Source organism: Falco peregrinus, chromosome 14 (assembly GCF_023634155.1).
Source record: "Falco peregrinus isolate bFalPer1 chromosome 14, bFalPer1.pri, whole genome shotgun sequence".
In the NCBI taxonomy this organism is placed as follows: domain Eukaryota; kingdom Metazoa; phylum Chordata; class Aves; order Falconiformes; family Falconidae; genus Falco; species Falco peregrinus.
Window position 1 is genome coordinate 77693 of NC_073734.1, and position 23744 is coordinate 101436.

General features: G+C 47.4%; 1 pseudogene; it reads left to right on the forward strand.

The window, feature by feature from the left end:
• Positions 1-23744, forward strand: part of LOC101911161 (hydrocephalus-inducing protein-like) — a 68235-nt pseudogene that overhangs the window by 43646 nt on the left and 845 nt on the right.

Consider the following 23744-nt stretch of genomic DNA (forward strand, 5'->3'; position numbering starts at 1 on the left):
GGAATGACTAAGCAGCAGACTTTTATAAAAAAAGAAATCAACTTTCAGTCCCTAAGCTTTAGTTAATGGTGGGTGTCACACAAAAGGAGCTCAAAGGATAGAGGAATAGTTTTGCACAAAAGCCACAGTGACGGTTGTGTACAACTTCTGGGGCTACCTTCTGCTCCTTGTGCTACTCGCTTTCCGTACAAGAGTAGAATGGGATGGCAGTGTTACCGAAATCTCGGAATGAAGAACTTACCGACACCAATGTGATGTAGATAAGCAGACATTTCTTTATGGACGGCCGGGTGCGTGAGTGAGTCCCCTCACGATCGACGCACACCATGGTTCAAAATCATACACCTTGTATAGAACTCATTCATACATATTCATTAAATATCCATGCATAATCGTAAGATTTCCCATAAATCATTAACATACTCTCCTCTCGTACCCGATTCTGCGCAGTAAAGGTTAGAAAGGTCCGGAAATGGGTCTGGGGTACGATTTGGGTAGGTGGTATGTGAGTCGGTGGTCTCGATCTCCCCCTGCCGGAATTACCTGCCACTTGAGGTAACTGTTTCTTGGCCGGCAGCTATGGGTTGCTTCACTCGACTCTTCCCAGTTCACATAAATTCTCATTTTGACATTTTAGTACATCCTCCTAGGTTACATATAAACAATCATCTCAAATCTTAATTCTGTTATCTAAGTTCTAAACATTCCTACTAGGTGATTCTGACCAATTCCTCCGGCCTTGGTACGGGGCTGTACAGAGGGTTTTCTATAGCCGCTTTTTACTATAAGTTTCATTAAAAAATATTTTCTTATCCTCTTATATTTCTATTACATGATTGATTTTATAAAATCAAATAATCAATCAAATAAAGTCAATCTTAACTTATTAGCAAATCTATAACATTTCCCCATCCTCTTACGTTTCTATTACATGATTGATTTTATAAAATCAAATAATCAATCAAATAAAGTCAATCAATCTTAACTTATTAGCAAATCTATAACATTTCCCCCCTTTGAAAGTGTTGAAAATCATTATCTCAATACTTTCACATTATTTACATATCATTTGTTTCAACATATTTTGGTGGTGGGCTATACCTTGGTGGACTGGTTGGTACTTCTCTCATGATCATACGATTGATTGCAATTCTGTTGGTAAACTGCTTCTTCAAACATGCATATACCAACATGATCATCAAAAGGACAATCAGTAACAGAAACAAAGTTTTGATTAGGGATTGTATCCAAGAGCTCAAGTTCCTTCCTAATTTGTTAAAAATTTTCCCTAACCAGTCTTCTGACATATCTTCTTGAATTGATTCTGTTTCTTTTTCAATTTTATCTAATAAATCCAAATCATGTTTGACATCTTGTGTGATGTTTGAAATGGGGATGCAACAGTGGTCCAGCTTATCTTTGAGATATCCACATACTCCATGTTCTTTAAGTAGGAGCATATCTAGTGCCATTCTATTTTGTAAAGTCATTCTAGAGGTCGCCTGTAATTGTATATTCAATTCCTTAAACCCCTTTTTGGTAACGTTTGCTAATTTTTCCACTTGACCAGTTAACTTATAAAGCCATGCTCTGTTTCTATATGATGCTATAGGATTTAAAAGTGATTCAATTGCCCAGCCAATTTTCACTCCTGTAGATGGTTCATTCCAAGTATCATCATTTGTCTCAGATCTCTTTGTTCGTTTCAGTTCTAAATTTTCTAGAGATCCTCTAAACGGTGATTTCTTCCAAATCGGACACAATGTTGGCACGCCTAAAGTTATTTGTTTCACTTTACCATCTAATGGTAGATGAGTTGTCCAGGTTCCATCACTCAATGCCCAAATTAAATGTCCTGGACTTTGAATAGTATATTTTCTACAACTAAACATAATTCCTCTTCTGGGTATATAGGCGCTAGATAGATTGAGAGTATTCTTAAGACCTCGACAAAAACAACCATATTTTAAAGCGGCAGCCAAAGGAGGGATTCTTTGAATTATTAAGTCTGCATTGCTACAATCATACACTTTTTCACATTTCCACCATGGCACTATTTTATTCTCCTTTTCTCCCAATGAAGTTGATCTGTCATTGACCCAGGGTAATACTGAAAACACTTTTCCATCCCAGGTAAAACACCAAGGAGTTTTTGCCATATACTGAAAATGGGAATATAAGGTCATAGACCAAACCGAATCCCAAACTATTTCCTTTTCCTGTAGGGTTCGATTCTTTTTCTCACATTTTGTCTCGGTTATCCATACACTGGTGTTTGTTGTAGCCATTTTAGGCTAGTAACACCATCCCTTGTTCCCTAAATCTCCATATAATCCCGGTTTAGCTACAAATCATCCTTTACATTCCCAAATGGTTGAATATACTGGTGATTCTTCCCCAACTTTAACCTTTTGCAATTCCCAAGTTTCCCTAGGTTCTTGTTTACAATCCATTGTCTCATATTCTAATTTGGTCAGATTCATGGTTAAGATTCCCCATGGAATAGATTCACCTACTGCCCTCGGTATTGGTAAACAAGCAGTGATCTGCATAACATTTTGTAAATTGGCAAATCCTTTAATCAATCCTACCATCAAATTTTCCTCAGCCGTTTGTTTGGGAATTTCAATCACTTGTTCTGTCTCTGTTTGTCTTTCATTCCTGTCCACCAAGTCAGCCCATGATCCTGCCAACACTACCAACCCAAATGGAATCCAAAGAACGATCATAACCTGATATGAAAAATTAGACATTTTTCAAAGTCAAATTTAAAGTCTTTGGGTCACGGTTGATAATCTTCCATGGAATAGGTGCTTTCTTCACTCGAGTATAATGGATCCAAGCATCCGATTCTGCTATCTTGATAGCCGTAAAAGTGGTTAACAGTACTTGGAAAGGTGCTTTCCAACGTTCCTGTAAAGGTTCAGAGGTCCAGGTCTTCACATAGACATAATCTCCTGGTTGGAAATCATGCACTGAATTTTCCAGGGATAAAGGTCTATTCCAAATTACTGCACTCCGAATTGCAGCCAAAGTTTTTCCTAGAGAAAGCAAATAGTTATATACATCCTGCTTTCCTTTTACATGTACGTTTGGATTTGGTTCTGGAGACTCATATGGTTTTCCATATAATAATTCATAAGGACTGAGTGAGGTTCCACTCTTTGGCTGTACCCTGATACGTAATAATGCCAATGGAAGCGCCTGAGGCCACTTTAGACTGGTTTCTTGACAAATTTTACTTATTTGTCGTTTCAAAGTTTGATTCATCCTTTCCACTTTCCCACTAGATTGGGGTCTCCAAGATAAATGTAGGTCACAATTAATACCCAATACTTTGCTAACACTTTGGACTACTTCAGCAACAAAGTGTGGACCTCTGTCAGAAGAAATTCCAATAGGAACTCCAAATCTCGGAATTATTTCTTGTAATAACCACTTCACCACTTCTTTTGCTTGTGTGGTGCGACAGGGAAGGGCTTCTGGCCATCCTGTAAAAGTATCAACCCCTACCAGGATGTACCGGTACCCATTTTGTCTGGGTAGCTCTGAAAAATCTACTTGCCAATCATCTCCAGGTTCTACACCAGATTTCAGTCTACCCATTTGAACCTTTTTCTTAATCATTGGATTATTTTTCAAACATACTTCACACTTTGCAGTTACCATTTTAGCTATTCCCAACATCTTAACTGATATTACTTGTTTTCGTAAAGATGTTACTAAGGCTTCTGCTCCCCAGTGACATTCCTGATGTCTCGTTTGAATTATCTCTCTCATCACAAGAGGTGGAATTACTACCTGTCCATTAGGGGTTACCCACCATCCCGCTAAGTTTTTCTTAGCATTTAATAACGGACTCAATTTGTCATCTTCCTCTGAATATCTCGGGTTTTCCCTAGGAAGGGTTACTGTTTTAGAAGGAATTATTGCCATTTGCAATGCTTGTTTCTTTGCTACCTTTTTTGCTGTTCTATCAGCTAAATTATTCCCAGCTATTACTTTTGTATTCCCAATCTGGTGTGCCTTACAGTGCATGATTGCTACTTGATCTGGCTTTTGAACTGCTTGCAATAATCATAAAATTTCTGTTTGATGCTTAATGTTTGATCCTTGAGAGGACAATAACCCCCTCTCTTTCCACAAAGCTCCATGGACATGCGCTACCCCAAAGGCATATTTTGAATCAGTCCAGATACTTACTTTCTTGTCTTTGCTTACCTCTAAGGCTCGAATTAAAGCGATGAGTTCTGCCTTTTGGGCTGATGTGGTACTCGCCAATGCTCCTGCTTCTATAACTGTAGTCTCTGTTGTTACCGCATATCCGGCGTATCGGACTCCTTGTTCCATGAAGCTGCTTCCATCACTATACAGTTCCCAGTCTGGTCGCTCCAGTGGTACATCCTTCAGATCTTCACGACTGGAATAAACATACTCGATGGCAGCCAAGCAATCATGTTCCAGTCGTCCTTCTTCCTGTATGGAACTTAAAAATACTGCAGGATTTACCAGGTTAGTTGTCTTTAGAATCACATCATCCTGTTCAGTCAGTACTACCTGGTACTTCATCATTTGGCTGGGAGACAGCCAGTGTCCCCCCTTCTGTTCTAGGACAGTTATCACCATGTGTGGGACATAGACTGTTATTGTTCTTCCCAAAGTCCATTTCCGAGCTTCTTGTATGAGCATCACTGTTGCTGCCACTGCTCGAAGGCAGTTTGGCCACCCTCTACTCACTGTGTCCAGTTGTCTAGAGAAATATCCGACTGGTCGTTTCCAGCTTCCTATCTTCTGAGTTAACACTCCCAGTGCAAGGTGTTGTCTTTCATGTACAAACAGCTGGAAATCTTTGGTTAGATCCGGCAGTCCCAAGGCAGGTGCAGACATTAAGGCACGCTTCAACTCTACAAAAGCCTTTTGTTGTTGTGGGCCCCATACAAAGGGGGAATTCTTTTGGGCCTCGTACAGCGGTTTAGCTATTAGCCCATAGTTCATGATCCAAAGGCGACACCACCCTCTCATTCCCAAAAATGCTCTGAGTTCATGAATGTTTCTCGGCTCAGGTATACCACAAATAGCTTCTTTGCGATCTTTTCCTAATTGTCGTTGTCCTTTTGAAATCTCAAAGCCCAGATATATCACAGTCTGGCAGGCTGTCTGGGCTTTCTTCCTGGACACTTTGTATCCATTTAGTCCCAGGAAATTCAAGAGGTCGATAGTCACCTGTATACAGGTAAGTCTTTCTTCTGTAGCAATCAATATGTCATCCACATATTGTAAAAGTAAATGCCCAGGTCTTGATTTATCCTGTTTCCACATTTCAAGTTCCTTTGCTAATTGATTTCCAAAGATAGTTGGACTGTTTTTAAATCCTTGGGGTAATCTAGTCCATGTCAACTGCATCTTTCGCCCGGTTTGAGGATTTTCCCATTCAAAAGCAAACAGTTTTCTGCTTTCTTTTTCCAAAGGTATACAAAAGAAAGCATCTTTTAAATCAAGCACTGTAAACCGTTGATAAGTGTCCCTTAATGCTGTTAACAGTGTATAAGGATTTGCTACTACAGGATAAATATCCTTAACTAGTTGATTTACTGCTCTCAAATCTTGTACCAGCCTATATTCACCCGAGGGTTTTCTGACTGGTAAAATAGGAGTATTATACTCAGATTCACATTCTTCCAAAATGTTATACTCCAAAAATTTATCACTCAATTTCTTCAATTCCTGTCTCACTTCCGGTTTGATTGGATATTGTTTAATTCTCACTGTTCCTGCGCCTTCCTTCAAATCTATTTTAACAGGCTCTGCTAGCTTCGATTTACCAGGAATATCTGTTTCCCATACAGTAGGGATCACTGCCAAATCCACCTCCGGTGGAATTTCTTGTTCCTTTACTCTTTCTTGTAGCATCAAGGTTTCTCCCGTTTTTGACTCGGGTATTTTCAAGAAAAGTTCTCCTTCATCAAAAACAATTTGTGCATTTAATTTAGACAACAAATCTCTTCCTAACAAGGGTATCGGACATTCTGGTACATACAAAAATTCATGTGTAATTATCTTATTTCCAAATTTCAAATCTAGGTGTTGTAGGAATGGCCTGGTTTTCTTCTTTCCCTGTTGCTCCTATTATATTGGCTGGTTTTGTTCCTATTTTTCCTTTACATGTATTTAATACCGAAAATGTCGCTCCTGTATCTACTAAAAATTTAACTTCTTTATCTCCCAGCTAAATTTTAACCAGAGGTTCAGCTGGGTTCCCTCCGGTCCCCTTCAGTCGTCTAAAATCATTATCTTGGCAAGGTCGTGAGAAACACTCTTGTTTCTAGGGCAATCCTTTTTCCAATGTCCTTCCTCTCTACACAAAGCACACTGATTTACTCCTAAGGGGGTATTAAATTTCCGATGGCCACAGTGCATACAACCTCCCCTCCCATTAAATCCTCGTCCTCTTCCTCTGCCCCTTCCTCTGTCTACCGTTCCTGTCATTACTGCCAATAAATCTGTTCTCCTTGATTTTCTTTCTTCTCTTTCTCTGTTGTTATATACCCTCCATGCGACTTCCAGCATTGTATTCAAACTCCTTGAATTCTCTCCCTCCAGTTTCTGGAGTTTTTTCCTTATATCTGGTGCCGATTGCCCCATAAAAATCAAAGCCAGTTGCATTTGTGCTGCCTCTGTTTCCACTCTCAAATCAGTATGTTTTCTGGCAGCTTCCTTTAATCGTTCCCAAAATGCTGAGGGAGATTCATTTTTATCTTGTCTTACTTCATATAATTTAGACCGATTCAGAGATTTAGGCATGGCATGTCTAATCCCATATAAAACCCATTTCTGATACCGTCTCAGTCTTTCTCTATGTGTTACATTATTTGGATCCCACTGCGGATCCCCAGATGGAAAATTCTGTTCTATTGTTCCACCTGTAATTCCACTCATCACATCCAACTCTGCCTGAGCTTTACCAGCTTTTAATACCATTTGCTTCTCTGTATCATCTAACACATTATCCAGGATCACCTGTAAATCATTCCAGTCTGGATTCTGTGTTCTAGTTATAGTATCTGCCACCTTGCCCACTTTTTCAGGATCTTCTCTATAATTTCCTGCTGCCTGCTTCCAAGTCATCAAATCCATAGCTGTAAAAGGTACTTTCACATAGACCGGTCCATCACTACCAACTCCCCGTCGCAGGGGAGCTATAGTCTGTGTCTGTTGCCGAGTTCTCCGTGAAACAGGAGTATGAATTACAATCTCCGATAATCTCTCTTCCACATCTCCTGTTCCACTGCTATCCGGTTCAATCGCCTGTTCTCGTGCCCTAGATTCTCGACCCTGATTCCTTTCTCTCCTAAGAGGGGATATATCTAATTCTGGTCCATCATCACTCTCAGTGACAATCTTTTTCTTTAAACAACCTTTCCCGATCTCACAAGTTGAGCAACACCTTTTTACTTTCTTGTTATCAGCAGTTACAGCCATCACAAAATTATCTCCATCAGTTAACTTGCATTCATCCTGCCAGTCTTTTCTCTGTCTCAGGTAAAAGAACAAATCCACATATGGCATTTCACTCCATTTCCCTTCCCTTTTACAGTATAACATTAACTGCGGAATAGTATTATAATTCAGTGTTCCATTTATGGGCCACTTTTCCTGATTTTCCAATGTATACAGAGGCCACCAATTATTACAATACTCAATCATCTGGCTTTTTGGCAAATCCTCATATAAATCTCCCCAATGTGCCAATAAACATCCCAATGGAGAATTTTTCGGGATTTTATCATTTACAGCAAGATTACGCATGCTTTTACTTTTAAACAACCGAGTTAACTTAGATGCCATGGTATAATCACTCACAGTACAATACACAATTATTCAACTCTGTCTCCCCGATCCGCGGATCCACGCTCCACACTCGCTTTCGTGCTTAATTGCACGTCTCACCCTTACAGCCACACTCACACTTTTCCACAATTGTTACTTTAAACAAAGACATAAAACACAATATTATACACTTCTTAATTTTCTTCTCGATACACAGACACAATAAACAATTCTGTATCAGAAGAAAAACCCCTCCTAACTTCTTGTTAGAGGCACTACCTTAGAGAACACTAGAGCATGTAGGTTCTCTTGTTTCCACTTTTGTCCAACCCTGCAATAGCTTTCGCTTATGTCTTACGGGCAGGCGCCTAGGCTTCCTCTTCCACAAGGATCCTTATAGTCCAAGCCTGCGCAGCTTTCACCGCGTCTGACAGGCAGACTTACTCAGTGAGACTCAAACCCACTGGTGGGTCTCCAACCCACTCCTTACCATACACTTATTATAGTGGGACTCCTACCCACTTACTACAATTACAAGAAGAAGTGTCTTACCAAAATCCAGGGAACGTCGCGAAGAGCCTTACGGATCGGGGATCGATGGGTATCCCCGAGAAATCCTCGGTGCCGGCTGGAACCGATCAGGTCCCCGACTCCTCCGGTCTCCTTCAGCGAGGTCCCATCTGGGTCGCCAAAACTGTTACCGAAATCTCGGAATGAAGAACTTACCGACACCAATGTGATGTAGATAAGCAGACATTTCTTTATGGACGGCCGGGTGCGTGAGTGAGTCCCCTCACGATCGACGCACACCATGGTTCAAAATCATACACCTTGTATAGAACTCATTCATACATATTCATTAAATATTCATGCATAATCGTAAGATTTCCCATAAATCATTAACATACTCTCCTCTCATATCCGATTCTGCGCAGTAAAGGTTAGAAAGGTCCGGAAATGGGTCTGGGGTACGATTTGGGTAGGTGGTATGTGAGTCGGTGGTCTCGATCTCCCCCTGCCGGAATTACCTGCCACTTGAGGTAACTGTTTCTTGGCCGGCAGCTATGGGTTGCTTCACTCGACTCTCCCCAGTTCACATAAATTCTCATTTTGACATTTTAGTACATCCTCCTAGGTTACATATAAACAATCATCTCAAATCTTAAGTCTGTTATCTAAGTTCTAAACATTCCTACTAGGTGATTCTGACCAATTCCTCCGGCCTTGGTACGGGGCTGTACAGAGGGTTTTTTATAGCCGCTTTTTACTATAACTATAAGTTTCATTAAAATATATTTTCTTATCCTCTTATATTTCTATTACATGATTGATTTTATAAAATCAAATAATCAATCAAATAAAGTCAATCTTAACTTATTAGCAAATCTATAACAGCAGGGGGACCTAAGCCAAAATCTGAGCTAGAATTCAGGCACTTTAGGCTGCTCCAGTGGTTCAAGAAAGGCTTCAGACTGAAAGATCCTGCACTATGCCATCTTAGCAGACTTAAGGAAGAAACTCAGCATCCTGGAGTTCAGCTGTAAGCCTTGTGGTCTCAGTTGCCTTTGCAGCAAGGGGTATGTGTGTTAGCAGTACACTTAGAGCTTATCTGGTTTCAGTAGCGAGGAGGCTGGTTTTCCGTAACTGCTCAGTATGCTTCAGGTGGGGCGTCTTTACAAAGCTGAGCTCTTGGTTTGATGGTGGGAACAGGTGAGTGCTGCTCTCTGGAGACCGTAAAGCCCCGTCTTAACAAGGCGCTGCTGCAGGCAGTGAGCCCTGGAGCACCCCGGTACGGAGCCCTACGTTAGGCGCAGGTGGTGGCTGAGATGCTCTGCCTGCTTGAGGCAGCGCTCGGGTGCGCGTGTCGCTGTCAGCAGGCTGCTGGGGTATCGCTGTCAGCAGGCTGCTCTGCCTTGCTTGGGCTCATACTTCTCAGCTCCTGTGCGGTCGTCTCCGATTGCAGCGATACAGACAGCAGATTTTTCTCTCCGGCTCTGTTTTGTGAGCTTTGTGCCTTCTCTGAATGGATTTCAAAGCTCGTTTAAGTGCATGGGAAGGAATTCAGAAATCATGTTTTATACGCAGCATCACTTTCTGAGGGTGCAAACTGATTGCTAAGTTACAAACCAGCCCAAGGGCTCCGTCAGAAGTTAGAAACCAGCCGCAAAGTTGATCTGCTGAGGGAAGAGAAGGGTCCCGTATCTTCTCGCGGAGCATCTAGTGCTGGTGCCACCCAGCCCGGAGTCGGGGACTGGCTCTGAGGCTGCCTGGAAAATCCAGGCGAACCGAAGGAATTCTGTACTGACATGGCAACCTCTCCCCAGGCCGTGAGACCAGGCTGCCCCTGCGCATCAAAGGGAGCGGCATAGGGCCCCAGCTGCGCTTCAGCTTTGACCAGCTGGACATCGGGAAGGTTTTTGTTGCGTCAGCCCCCAGCTACGAGGTGAGCAGTGGGGCTTGCTGGGGTTGGGGTGGATCCTGATGGCCCCTGGGGCAGCAGTGAGCTTTGTGCACCTGCTGGATTTCTGGCAACACAGGCAGTTATGTGCACGCATTATTTGATGTAAGTTAAATGTGGGAGTTTTTGCAGAATCTGGATAGTTTTGATGGGGTCTGAAAGGTGTGTATGTTGTCCACAAAGCCCCGATCCCTGCGTTTTGGCAACCTCCCTTTGAGACCAGCTGGGAGGCTTCATGCAGAAAATCCAGCCCTTGACACATGATAGCAACACCGGGTCAAAAAGGTCAGGATCCAGAGGCTTTTGTTTCAGCCCTAGATGCACTGCGCCCTGGTACCCTGGCGGTTAAAAAGCAGCTGGAACAAAGGGGTTGTGTTCCGACTCGAGTCCGTTGCAAACACCTTTCAGTGAAGCGCAACTTGCTGGATCCTGGCGCCGGAGGGAAGCCGGGCAGCCTCCCCGCGCAGAGCTGCCCGCGCAGGCACCGGGAGCGCTGTCCCTGCTGACCAGCCTCCTGCCACCCTTCAGACCTGGTGCCCCTCTGGCTCTATGAACAGAGCAGGGCAGTTCTGGAAATGAAGCAAAGGAGCTTTCTGGGTATTTGCCTCCCCCCGCCGATGGCGGCAAGTTTTCTCAAAAAAAAACCAACCAAAAAAACCCCCAAGATACAGCAACTGGAGGCGGTAGAAAATGAGGCAGTACATCGTGCCAGACATTTTCAAAAGCTTGACTGTTGCAGGGAAGGACACGTTAAGGTGTTTTCTTGCCAAAATATTGTGCACTGTATGTATGCATTTTTTAATGCTGATTCTTTATTGATTCTATATATATCAATGTGTTGGTTTCATTACTGGAGAAAATGTGAATAAGTAGATGATACTCCAAGTGCTGTATTAAGTAGCCAGACTGGAGGTAAACTTCAGTGTAGGATCCCTAAGTGCAATTTGTAATTAAGGTGTAAAACATATGAGTAGTTTCCAAGTTACCAGTGCAGAATTTGAATACAGGAATGTTTTCAACAGCAGCTGCAAAATTAAAAAAACAAGGGCTGTACCTCTGCTTCTGTCTCAGTTTTTCTGACAGGTTTTGCGAGGACAAAACTTAGGGAAAATAACTGCCAAGCAGGTAGATAAGTCCACAGAAATGGCCGGATTTCACCTGCAGCCTTCGGAAACTGTAGAGCTTTGCTTTGGGTAGGTTTGGTGACCACCAGTGTGCTGATACTCACAGGCAGGTGTGGGCATTTCTTGCTGAATCTCAGCAAATGCTGCAGGATTGTGTAGCTTGTTGGAGCAGTAAATAATGGTAAATTAGTAGATGATGGCTGTGAATATTTATGAAAGAGATTCTTTAGAGCAGGTGGAGCTGCTATGCCCCTCCCTCTCATCCTTTCTTGACATGTCTGGTTGAGCAAAGACAAAGAGACTCTCAGATCAAAGAAAAGAACAAAATGCGCCTCACTGACGTACCCTAGCAGAGTCGGGGAGTGCTGCTGAAGCTGGTTATGGGGCTGTCCCAAGGTATTTTCTACATCCAGTAAACTTGCTGGCTGTAACGGGAGCTGAATGTGTTTTGCCCTTGGCAGGACTGGGCTCATCTGGAGCGGGAGCAGTTAGGTGACGATTCGCTGTAATGCTGCGACCGCCCTTTGCTGCTCTTTGGGGCAGGTCTGCATCGCCTTGGTGATGCTGAGCACATCCTCAGCCCTGCAAGTCCAAGCGGACTGCTCTGTGTCAGTGGAATAAACCCAGAGTGACTCTGTTTATGTGAAGTTATCACTGGGGTTTTTTGCATGCAAAAACCCAAAGGCAGAAACTGTCCTGTTGTGTTTTCTTTGGCTTCAGCCAAGCAGCAGCACACAGCATCTTCTGCCTTTTGTAGAAGTTTAATTAGAAAACAAATCAGCCTTCTGTAAGGAAAGAAGATTCCTCATGTATTTCCATTTTGCTTTCTTGCTGCTGCAGGTGATCCTGTTTAACAAAGGAGTCATCGATGCCCCCTTCAGCTTGGTCCCTCCAGGGACGGCTCTGGGCTCCTGCTTCTCCTTCCACCCCCAGGAGGGCATCATTTCACCAGATGGCCTCCAAGTCATCCAGATCTCCTTCAGTTCCACCGCCCTGGGGCAGTTCACAGAAGGATTCCGGTTCAGTGTGGATGGGTCCCCTGAGCCCGTGACCTTGACCGTCAGGTGAGGAGGGTTACAGGAGCCTGGGGGGTGCCTCCACAGTAATTCCCACTGCAGACTCCTCTCCTCGAGATGGCATCTGCCTCCTTGCTTTCTGTCTTGCCTTTGTTCCAAGGACCCCTGTCCAGCCCTTATCTCTCATTCTCCAGCCCCACAACTCAAGCTGTTTGTTTCAAATGCTTTTGAGATGCCCACCCACCGGGGCAAGCCGAGCCTCCCTCTTCAGGGGGGGTTGTGCACTGGATTTAGTTCTCCAGGGAGGGAAAAACTCCCAGTTCTTTTGAGTGGAGGTGAGCTGGCTGGTGGGACACGGGGCTGCAGAGGAAGGAACAGCGGTGGGAGTGCAGGTGGTTCCTCTCCTACCTTGTGCTCCTTCCTGCTCTGCGAGGACCCCGATCTCCCTTCAGAAGCACTATTGGAAGATGTGGCTGTTGCCATAAAGACTGCCCTCTTCCCCCGTTCTCTTGCAAGCTGCGCTGTTACCGGCTGTAGCGCACAGGGCTCTGGGCTGGCTGCTTGGCCGAGCCCTCTGGGCAGTCCTTCAGGTCTGACTTCCTTGAGCACAGCTCCTGTGTGCTCAGCAGAAACGGCAGTTATTTCCCCCCTCGCTGCAAGGCTCACCCTTGGCAGTTTCCCAGTGTGAGACCCAGTTGTGGCTGGTTTGGAGGCAGTTTTCTATTGTCTTTTGGCAAGTGCTATTACGGAAAGCATGTCTGCTCCCTTTGCTCCATCCAGAGTAGGATGCTGGGGCTTGGCAGGTTAAGTCTGATTACGTGAGGTCCTTGGAGAGGGAACCTCATTGCCAGAAGGGATTTGCTACCTAACTTGTTCTCAGGAACGGATTCAGCTCCAGGAATCGAGAATTAGCATGGGATTGAAACTCCTGAAAGTCAGATTTTGAGTGCTTTTTGATTGTGCAGTCAGAAGATGCCCAAACCATAGGTGATCACTCTTTGCTTGGAAACAGACCTGACGAGGTCCTGAACGCTTGTTCTTTTGCTCTTTAGAAAGGGATGCTGGAACTGGGACACCACGGGTGAGTGCAGGTCCCTCCTGCGGGAGGCTGGGGTCTGTTCATGTGTACGAGAGACCCGGTGGCAGTCCTGTGAATAAAACTAGGAGGCACGGGTCACTGTGCTCCTTGATCTGTATTTGTTTTTTTCACCAAGAGGCAGAGCTGGCATTGATTGGCATCAACCATGAAATTAATGAATGTTGTGCAGCTTCAAGTGCTGATTTCAGTGGATGTTGGTGAGTTTGGGAGTTTGGAACCTCTCTGAATTTAGGGATGGGCGGGCTGGTGTGGTGGCTTCAGGACACTCATGTTTGGTGGTGCAAACAGTCTTGCTCTTGGATGTGTCAGCCGGTGCACTGGTGACAAGCTGATACTTTCCTCCAAGATTCCACCATCCACTGTGTAGAACTTGTGCTGCGTTTCTCAGTAGATGTCTGGGGCTCCTGTGGATTCGTGCCTCAAAATCCTGCACGCATAATGGTAGTGTGGAATAAGGTCTGAGGAAGATGTCCATATAGGCCATGGAAAGGCCAGTTCCAGCAAAGAGATACCAAAGCAGGGAACCTGTGGCTGAGAGGGCTAGTTACAATGAACCTGCTTCTGCATGGACAGCTCTGCCCGTCACATGACAGGTGGGGAAACTGAGGCACAGAGCCATCACTTGTTCAGGGTCCTTCACTGGGCCAGCAGCAACCTGGGGGTGTACCCTGCCTGCCCTGGTGCCCTGAGCCACCTCAGCAGCTGCCACCTGCTGACCACGTTGCTTTGGCTGCCTCCTGTGCACAGGGATGCTGTGCCGAGCGCAGGGGTGACGGGTTGGTTTGAAACCCACCGTGCTGCTGAGACCAGCTTCTATCCGTCCCGGTGGTAACGAAAGCCGAACACTTTGCAGTTCTTTTTAACCAAGCCAGTTCCTCCTCTGCCTTTGTCCTTACAGGGGCTGTGTCATCGGACCGACTTTCCCTTTCCATGTACCTTCCCTCCATTCGGCGACGTCTCCTTTGGTGAGTGTGCCCTGGGCTTGGACCGCTGGTGGGGAGGTCTGTGCCTTACTGAAATGAAGCGCTTTGGGAGCGTCTGTCGCTTGTGTTCCTCCACAGCAGCCTTCAGGGTGTTAGAACCAGGGCTGCCGCTTGCTCAGGTGGTATTTTGCTGCCGTGAGATCAAACAGGACCAAAGGAATAGAAAGTCAGTATTTTCCTGGTGCCCTCAGAGCCTGCTCAGCCCCAACCTCCCAATCCTTGGCGGCAGAATGATGGTGAAAGCCCTTGTCCCAGAAGGGCCCAGGGGATGGGGCTGCAGGAGAAGGGCGTTGGAGCCACACGCTAGCCTGTGGCTGCTCAGGGTGAACGTTCCTGTTGCAAGGTGAGGACACCACTTACCCACTTGACCTTTAGTGTGAGCTGTTTGTGCTGTGAGGGCTCCTCGTTATCACCTGCCCGGTAATAAGCCCAGGCAGTAGCTCGGCATTGGTTTGGGCAGTGATGTCTCCAGAGATGTGGGCTCCTTCTCCTTCCCCAGCCGAAGCACTGCTCCACTGACGGAGCCGGTGGCTGAGCACCCAGAGCATCTCCACTGAAATGCAGATTCTGATTCTCCATCTCGAGTCTCAGAGAAAAGGCTTTGTACTGAGATGATCTAAAGTTTACATGTGAAATCAATTGGGGATTGATTGAAGGGCCATGATCATTCTGTGCCCAGGATGCCTCTGTGGTTTCATGCGGTTCGTGGACTTTCTAGGAAATCTCAATACTTTCCCTGAGCCACTTCCCCCTCTCCCTGCATCACCACTCGGCCACTTCTCTGCTTCCTTTTGAATAAATAGACCCACAAGAAACGCACCGGCAGAAATGCGGTTGTGTAATAGGAGATTCCTCCTACTTTAATCTGATTTCATTAACAAGGCCTTTTCAGCTGAAGGCAGCTATTGTATTTTTGCTTCTTGTCACTGTGCTGCTGGCTGTTGTCTGCATCTGGTGACTTCGGTCCCATTTGGGGCTGTGCAGTGGGTCAGTCGGTGCATGTCCTTTCTGTGCCCCACCCCCGCCTCCCTGCCGGAGTAATTGCTGGCGGTGGGCAATGGTCACTGCTGCTGGGCACAGAGGAACTATCTGCTGTGTCTGCGGGTGGTTTTCCTCCCTGTCTTTATTCAAATAGCACTTGGTAAGCAGGGCATGGGAGGTGTCTTCTGGCAGAGCTGGTGTCCGCTCCAGACCAAGCTGCGGGCTGGTGTCCTGCCTCTGCAGAACAGCCACCCCCTCACCCAGTGTGGTTGTACCACTGGTTTTCCGTTGTGGAAAGCAAGTGTCAGAGCTGAAGTGATGTCAGGCTTTGTGGGCCGTAATCAAAGGCAGTGTGGATGTGATGTCCCCGTTTGTTAGGTAAGGTGAGACACAGTTCCTGCTCATTTCTAAGGAAGCATCAGGTTTGCCTGCAGTGAGGTGGGCCGAGTTGTCATGTGCTCAGTCTGGTTGCCCAGAAACAGGAGATGCCTTAAGGGTCCTGCCTAGAGAAACTGCATTAGAGTGCAATGCATCATGTTGTAGTGCCCGGTCTCATCCTTTCTTTTCCTTACATGACAATGCCCTACTTTCATATATTGAAAACTGGGGGAATGTTCGTGGAGTTAATGGGGGATTTTACAGACTGAATTTTCAGAATAAATGCTCTGTCTGGGTGCACACTGATCAGTGAGAAAGAGTTGGGGCTGGTTTGGGGGCAGGTGAGAGAGCTCCTCACAGGTAGAGACAGCTCTTCAGCACCAACGGCACTGCCCATTGCCAAGGAAGCAAGCTGTGCCATCCATGGAAAAAGCAACTTCAGTCACAACTCACTCCTCCCTGAGCTTCTCCATTACCTCTCATTCACACTGAAAAGAGATAAACAACAAGCACCGGTCTATCCTAACAGGAGAGTCACACCAGGAATCACGGGATAACCGGGGACTTGACTGATATTTGTCTCACCTTCCCAGGCTTTCCTCGCACCCTGCCGTGTCGCCTCACTAACACCTCCTTGGTTCCCATGACTTTCAACCTTCGCATCCCTGGCGAAGGCTCAGGACAGCGCAGCGTCACCAGTTTTGCTCAGATATCAGACAACACTTGCCCGTCCTGGAGAAAGGGAGCCCAACATCACATCAAGCCAACTGAATTCACCATAATGCCCTGCAAGGGGACCATCCGCTCCCAAGGAGCCCTGGGTATCCAGGTATGGCACGAGCCCGGCCATACGTGCTTCAGCAGGTGGAGCTGAAGCTTCACTGGTGCGCAGGAGGGCTGTAGTGCTGCTGGCTTTGGGCATAACGCAAGTAAGAGATCGGTGTTCGTGTTAGGTTTTTGTGAGCTGGGGTACTCTGGGGCGGAGCACCGTTTTGTTTCCAAAGTTGTAAGCCAAGGATCATGTACCCTACGGTCAAGCACAGAAGCCACGCGTGTGTGTCTGAGCTGCTTAGAGCAATTTGATTTAAAGCGGGCCGAGGAAGGATGAGGACAGAAGGTGACTGTTAAAAGAAAGATGTCATTGCATAAAGCAGTTTGCTATTCTTCCCGGTCTTATCTTTCCTCTCGTGTGGAGCAGAATGGTTGCATCCACTGCAGCGAGGACTGGAAAAGCTCCAGCAGCCGTGAGCTGCACAGCTGCTGCTGGGCCACGTTTTGCCCTCGGCTTCCCACTGTAAAGCTGGACTCATTCTGTGAAAGTCAACAGATTTCCTCTGGATTTATGCTGTTGTAGTCGAGAGTAAAAATTGGTCCCAGTGGCAAGAAGAACATGAATTGTGCTTTAATTTAGCTCACATATGCCCTGGTATGCAAGGCGTACTTAATAAATCGGATATCGCCAGAAGAGTTTTGTTACTCGGAAAGACAGTGGTCTACACGTGGACCAGCAGGAGAACTAAGGCAAAATACCGCTCCCTTTCCTGACCGTGGGTGAGAGCCAGAGGACACCACGCGTGGCTGATGGCTTCTGGCAGTGATTAAGTATCTGACGCTCTTCTCCTCTACCAGGTCACCCTGTGTTCCAGCACGGTGAGGCGATACGAGCTGGCGCTGGTGGTGGGCGTGGATGGTGTTGGCCAGGAGGTGTTGGCGTGCCTCTCACAGCCAGGTACCGGCGCTTTCCTTGCAGCTGGCCACCTTTCCCCGCGTACCCATGCCCAGCACGCTGCCTGGCGTGGGGTGTCCTGGCTTCAGCTCCAAATGAGAAATGTTGCTTAACGAGCTAGTTCTGCCCAGCTCGCTGTGAGCACAGCCGTGCTTTGAAAGCAGCCCATGTTGAGAGGCACCTGTGCTCAGTGCTCAGGGCCATGCCTCTGTCTTTTTTTTTTTTTGGTTTATTTTATTTTTAAGGGAGCAGTGATTATATTCACTATTGGCCTGTTGTCTGGGACTTGAGGAGTAATGAATCTCCAAAGGACTGCCCCTGCTTCTCCCTGCAAGCGGTGGGCTTGTGCTGGGTTGGCCCAAAATGCAGCATTTGTTTGGAAGGCGGCGAGCAGCCTGCTGAAAGCTGGGGTCTGGCTCAGTTAATGAAGGCGTGTGCAAATGGGAAAGGGGCTTACGGCAGGAGTGGTGAGGGGAAACTAGTCCTTGGTGTGGCAGGTGAGCTCAGGTTTCTCTGGTTCTCTTGAGCATGAACGTTCCCAGACTTAAGCCAAAAGCTGCAGCCACGTTCAATGCCGTTGCGCCGCAGCGGGTGCCAGTTTAATGACGAGAGGGACGCAGTTCGCTGGTGCTGTTCCCTCTCCCCGGCAGAGTCACCCACTGGGTGCCTGGGCTGCAATTTTGTAAAACGAGTGGGAATGGGAAGAGTCAGTGTGTGGGCTGGTGTGTGGAGGACCCAGGCAGCTGCAGGAGCTGGGAGAGGCTGGTCACCCACTGCGAGAGGCAGGCGGTGCTGGTGCCCTCCATCGCGGGGGCAAGCGGCTGAGGTTTCAGGCAGGGCGAGAGCGGTACGGGAGAGGAGGGAGGTGCTTTTACTGAGATGCGGGAGTCTTGTTTTCCTTGAGCTTTGGGGAGCGCTGGTCCTCAGCGGGAAGGCTCCCGCAGAGCTCGTGCCTTGCTGGGACTGTGGGAGGGTCCTTGCCGGCCTCCTGGGGCAAGGGAGGGGCAAAGCTTGATGAGAGAGCACTGGGGCAGGGCACTGGGCAGCCTCTGCCACGGGAGTCTGGGGCTGCCCCTCCTTTACAAGAGGCTGTTGAGTAAGAAGAAGTTAGAGGTGATCGATTGCCGTAGAGGTAGGAAATGTCTATCTGGCAGAGACAAATGCGTTGTGTCTGTTTCATGCTGTTTGGGGAGTAAACAACTTCTACGTTCTCTCAGTGTCTCTAATTCCCTTTGGTCATCTCTTCACCCGGATGTGTCGTTCCTCCGCTGCACGTGCTCAGCCCTGTTCTGACATTTGGACGGTGCTTTCTGAAGTTCCCTTGCGAGTGGATGCTGACCCTTGTGAACGACAGCGATCTTCCAGGCTGCTATGGAGTCCTTCCTCAGGCTTGGCGTCGTGTTCGCCTCCTGCCCTCAAACGTCGTTATCGAGGGGTTTATTAGGAAAGAAACGGGGTTTGGATAAGACCTTGCTGTTTTATATTCAAACCTAAAGTTTTGGAGAGAACGGGAAGCTACCTGAATATGAACTTCAGGAGCGGTTTGAACTCTTCAGGAAGCAGTTTCAGTTCTAGTCTTTGGGGTGCTTTCATGCAGGAGAACTTGGAGGGTTGTGAAAAGCTGCTGCAAGGAGGCCGCCAGCACCGGAGTGGGCGTTTGTGAGTGCAGCAGCTTTTGGACCCTGTGAGGATGCTAATTAGGCCCATATAAATCTTGCTCCTTGTGTTGCGCCTTTCTGCTTTCTCCTAGGGATTTTTAAAAATGTGGGTGAATTGCCGTTGTGGTAGATGTTAAGGAGCTTGGAGTTTCCTCAGAGGACACTCTGAAGTTGTCTTTGATTCTGTCCCTTATAGGAGCACAAGGAGGATGCTGCTGTGTGGTACTCCAGCCCTGTGCCGTGTGGGATTATCCAGCCTCACAGCTTGGTGGAGATCCCGTTGACGCTGGAAGCCCAGGCGATAGGAAGGCAGGACACTGTGGCTAGTGTCTCAGTGTTTGGGAATGAAAGATCCCCGCTGGTGAGTGCTAGGCGAGATGCGTGCCTTTGTGTGACTCATCTTGGTGGGCATAAAGTGTACAGGGGTTCTGCCAGGGAAAAGGAGAACGTGACAATACGTGGCTGGTGCGGACACGGAAAGAAGGGATTCATGGCATAAGTAGCAGCTAATGCCTAGAGAAGGGTGGTGTCCTCTTAGGTGGAAATCTAAGTGTCTGAGATGGTGTTTAATTACGGACGTGTGAGGCGGGATAACAAGCCCAGTCTGAAACCCAGAGCAATTCCTGGGTCTCTCGCTCTCCTGCGTTACGAGATGAGCAGCGACCGCTGCTTCATTAGAACTCTTGTTCGGGAGCGCACGGGGACATCGCTGAATACCACTAAAGCAAGAGCGGTGTAAGAGACCTTGCTGAAATGATGATTTCTGTAAAGCTGGATTTAAGCTTTCCTGAAAGTCAGGTCCATCCCGCCTGAGAAATATCCATCATATCTCTTTGCCAAAAGCCCCAGCCAAAGACGCATGAGACTCCACACTGCTTGCATCTGGAGCACAAGCTTTTTTTTCTTTTCTTTTTTTTTCCCTACCAAGCTTGAAAAGGGGTGAGGCAAAGCATTCCTGGACTAAAGGCTCCTACAGGACATTTGCATTCAGGCATATACAGCAGCAACAACAAAGTGTAGGCAAGAGAATGTTGTATCTGGTGTCCTGGCTTCCACTGGCTGAAATCGAGAACAAATTTAGTTAATTAAACTTTAATTTAAAAGGATACTAACTTTTGAAGCAGCTGTTTTAAAATGTCTTGTCCTCTCCCTGAGCACGGAAGGGGATATCAGAGGATTCCCGAGAACGTGAAGCTTTCTGTAACAGAAAGGAAGGCTGACATTTTGAAAACAATTGCAGGGATATAAACTTTTTATAAACCGAATTGAAACGATGATGCCAAATCCCTTGGATGCCACTGGTCATCTCAACCCTGGCTGCTGGGGATGTGCATGTAAACCAGTCAACAGCAAGGCCAGGCAATGCAGGCTTTGCAGGGAAGTCTCAAGTTTGACAAAACAGTTGCTTGCAAACAGAAGGCATGCTTCCCCGAAAGAGGAGGGTTTCTCCCCACTGGAATAACCAGTTGTTTAAATGTCAGCTGGATTTTGAACTACAGGTACCTTGAAAAGCTTTTACGCTTGGGCTAACAATTTATAAATTGAAAGTTGATCTTACCTTAATCTTTTCTATTTGGACGTGAGCGTGTCAATGTTTTGCCCAAAGGGCGAGCATTTCAGCTGGAGAAGCGTAGCTGTGCCTAAAGAAAGGACTAGATGCGTTGCATTTTCTATAGGTCTGTCTTCTGGTTGCAGTGCAGTTCCAGTAGTTCCCTGGTAGCTGACGCACCCAAAGCTTTCTGGGCTGGCAGAAGAGCTGGCTGTCTTGTTACGTGTCCTGCGCTGGTGGCAGATCCTACCCGTACGGCTGCAAGTCTGACCTTGGGAATCGCTGCAGTGTGTTCCAGTAGAACTTCAAAGCTCGTTCTTGCCTTAGGCTGGGGTGCCCAGTGTCGATGCCTGGTCTTTACCACCGTTTCAGGCAGAACGTGGTACAGATCTTTCATCCAGGCTGTGCAGAGTCCCTCCACAGCTCCGTTGTCGGGTATTTTGTTTGCAGGTGAACGCGTGCCAGCTCCAGTCTGGCGTGTGTCATCTGCATGAAGGAGCTGGTAAATCCCAGCGCTGGCGTTACTGGTGGCAGAGCTGCCATCGCTTGTTGCTGCCTTTCCCTGTGCCATGTTGCCTGTAACGCTGTTGCATGGCATTTTCCTTGTCCCTTTTAGAACCCTGTAGATGAAGGGGTAGCGTTTCTGAAGCCCTCTCCTTGGTGGTGAGGATGCGTGGTGTTAGTACACAGGCTGACAGAAGGCAGCTCTCCTGGGCATCCTCCAGATGTTGTTCCGCTCATCCCCAAAGGGCTCTGCCCTGCCTTTGCTGCTGCTGTCCCGCTGTCACCGGGAAGCTGAGCTGGCTGGCGAGGCGCAGCTCTTCCCTGCAGCTCCTCCTTCCCGGGAGCTTTGGGCAGCATCGCCCAGACATGCATCGTCGTGCATGGCTTCAGTTCCTTATTTTGGAGGCCCCAGCCTTGGTAGGTGAGGTTTTTGGCTCTTAGTTGCACGCAGCAGTGCCCTGCCAAGGGATGAGCATTTCTGGATGCTGCTGCTTCTGGCTGAGTTGGGCTGGTGATTCTGACAGCGGTCAATACCACTTCCTTGAGCCAGACATCATTAAAGGTTTTACATCGTGGAAGCTGGTTTCTTTTTCGGTTAAATCGTACTCTGTGCCCTCCAGTGAATCATACGGCGTCTGGTCAGTGTTGGGAGTTCTATGCATTCAGATCCTGTTGAAGTGTTGAGGTGTTTGGAACCAGTGAAATCCACCGCAAGAGTGGACAAATTCTCGTTGTTTTTAATGATGTGGGAAGGTGGTTTAGCAAAGGGATCTGTGTTCCTCCTCCAGTAGTCTGTGCCAGTTCTGCAAGGAGAAAGCTTTTGGTTCTGACTGTCAAGAGAGAAAACACCACTTGAATGATGTAATGAATAATTAATGCCTGTTATTCATGCCATACCAGGAATACACATAAGCACACATCAGAGGCCATAACTTGCACGATCTCTGCTCTGAAGAGCCTGCTTCGCTTCTGGCTTGTGCTGGTTTTCAGAGGTGCATTTTTGGGAATGTCAGAGAAGTAACTGTCCAAGTGTCGCTGTGCAGCAGCAGCGGTCAGGGAGGTTTGGGGCAAGGCTGAGCGGCAGAAGGAGCGGGAGCAGGCACAAGGCAGAGAAAGGAGAGCTAACTGTGGAGGAGGTCTGGAAAGGAGAGCGTGGGACCCAGGGTTTCTCTGTCCCCTGAGAACGGGAGCTTGTGGCTTTCAGATGGGGTCACTCCCGAGCCTGCACTTGCCCCAGGCCTTCTGTGTCAGCCTTGCAACACTGAAAACTTCCAACAGCCGTACTTATCGCCCAGTCGAGGAGGACACTTAGAGCTGTCTCATATTTTTTAACTTCCCCTGCTTTTCTTTTTTCTTTCCTACCTGCTTCCTGGAGCAGAATGTGTCTTTAGTGAGCATTGGAGAAGAACGGGTTGTCTACGTGCATCTGAGTGAGATAAATTCCAGCAGTATTGAAGTCCTACAAGATGCGTCCAAAACTCTCCACCTCTCCAATCAGGCTGTCATCCCTGCTTCCTTCTGTGTAGAGATGGTAAGTATCTGTGGGGCTATTTCCCAATGAAAATTGACTGGTCTGTAGCAGCCTGTGGCCTGATTTTTACATGCAACGTTCCCATATTGCTGTCTCGGAGAGAAAGCAAGATATTCCGTCCCAACGCAGCGAGAGGAGCCTGGCTCTGGGGGCAGTGTTAGCTGGGGCACCCCTCAGTAAAACAGACAGCTTGCATAGATGTTTGTGCAGAAATGAGTCTGGATCATCTTTACAAGTTTTCCCTCTGTTTTCTGGGTGGTATTTAACGGAGAGTCGTGTCTTTGGAGCTCTGAGATCAAGAGGCCCCTGTGGCCCTTTGCTCCTGGAAGGGCATGGATTTCCCGACGCTTTCCCCATTAGGTCTGCGTTTGCTTTGTGTCAGATTGCTGTTTGTGACAGAGTCTGGGGTGTGAAGTTTGTCCTCAGCCTGCCTGTGGTGAGGTGAGTTTCACACCCGCTGGGGGCCCAACCAGCTGTGGTGTTGCACAAACATGTAACGGTAAGGGTTGTGTAGCTACAGAGCGTGTGGGCTCCGTCGCGTTGCAGAGCATCTCCGGAGGCCAGCCGCAGGGAAAGGCCGTTGAACTGATGGAGGCTGCAGCTGACAAGCTGCGTGGCAGGTGGCAGGAGGAGGTTGGGTCGCTGCCCTGGCGGGGGGCGCAGGGCTGGTGCAGCCAGGGAGGGCTCCCGTGCGGACGCTGGGTGGGATGTGCCGCTCACTGGAGGTGGGATCTGTGAGGGGCTTAAAAACAGGGTTGGGAGGAGGTTTGTTCTGCTCCACGCTAGGTGGGCTGGATTTGTGGAGCTGGTTCACCCAGGCCTGGCTCTGTGGGCTTGGTTGGGTCTGCGGGTAAAGCACCAGGCAGCGTGCGAGAGGCCAGGCTCAGCCTCCTGGGCCAAGGGGGAGGGG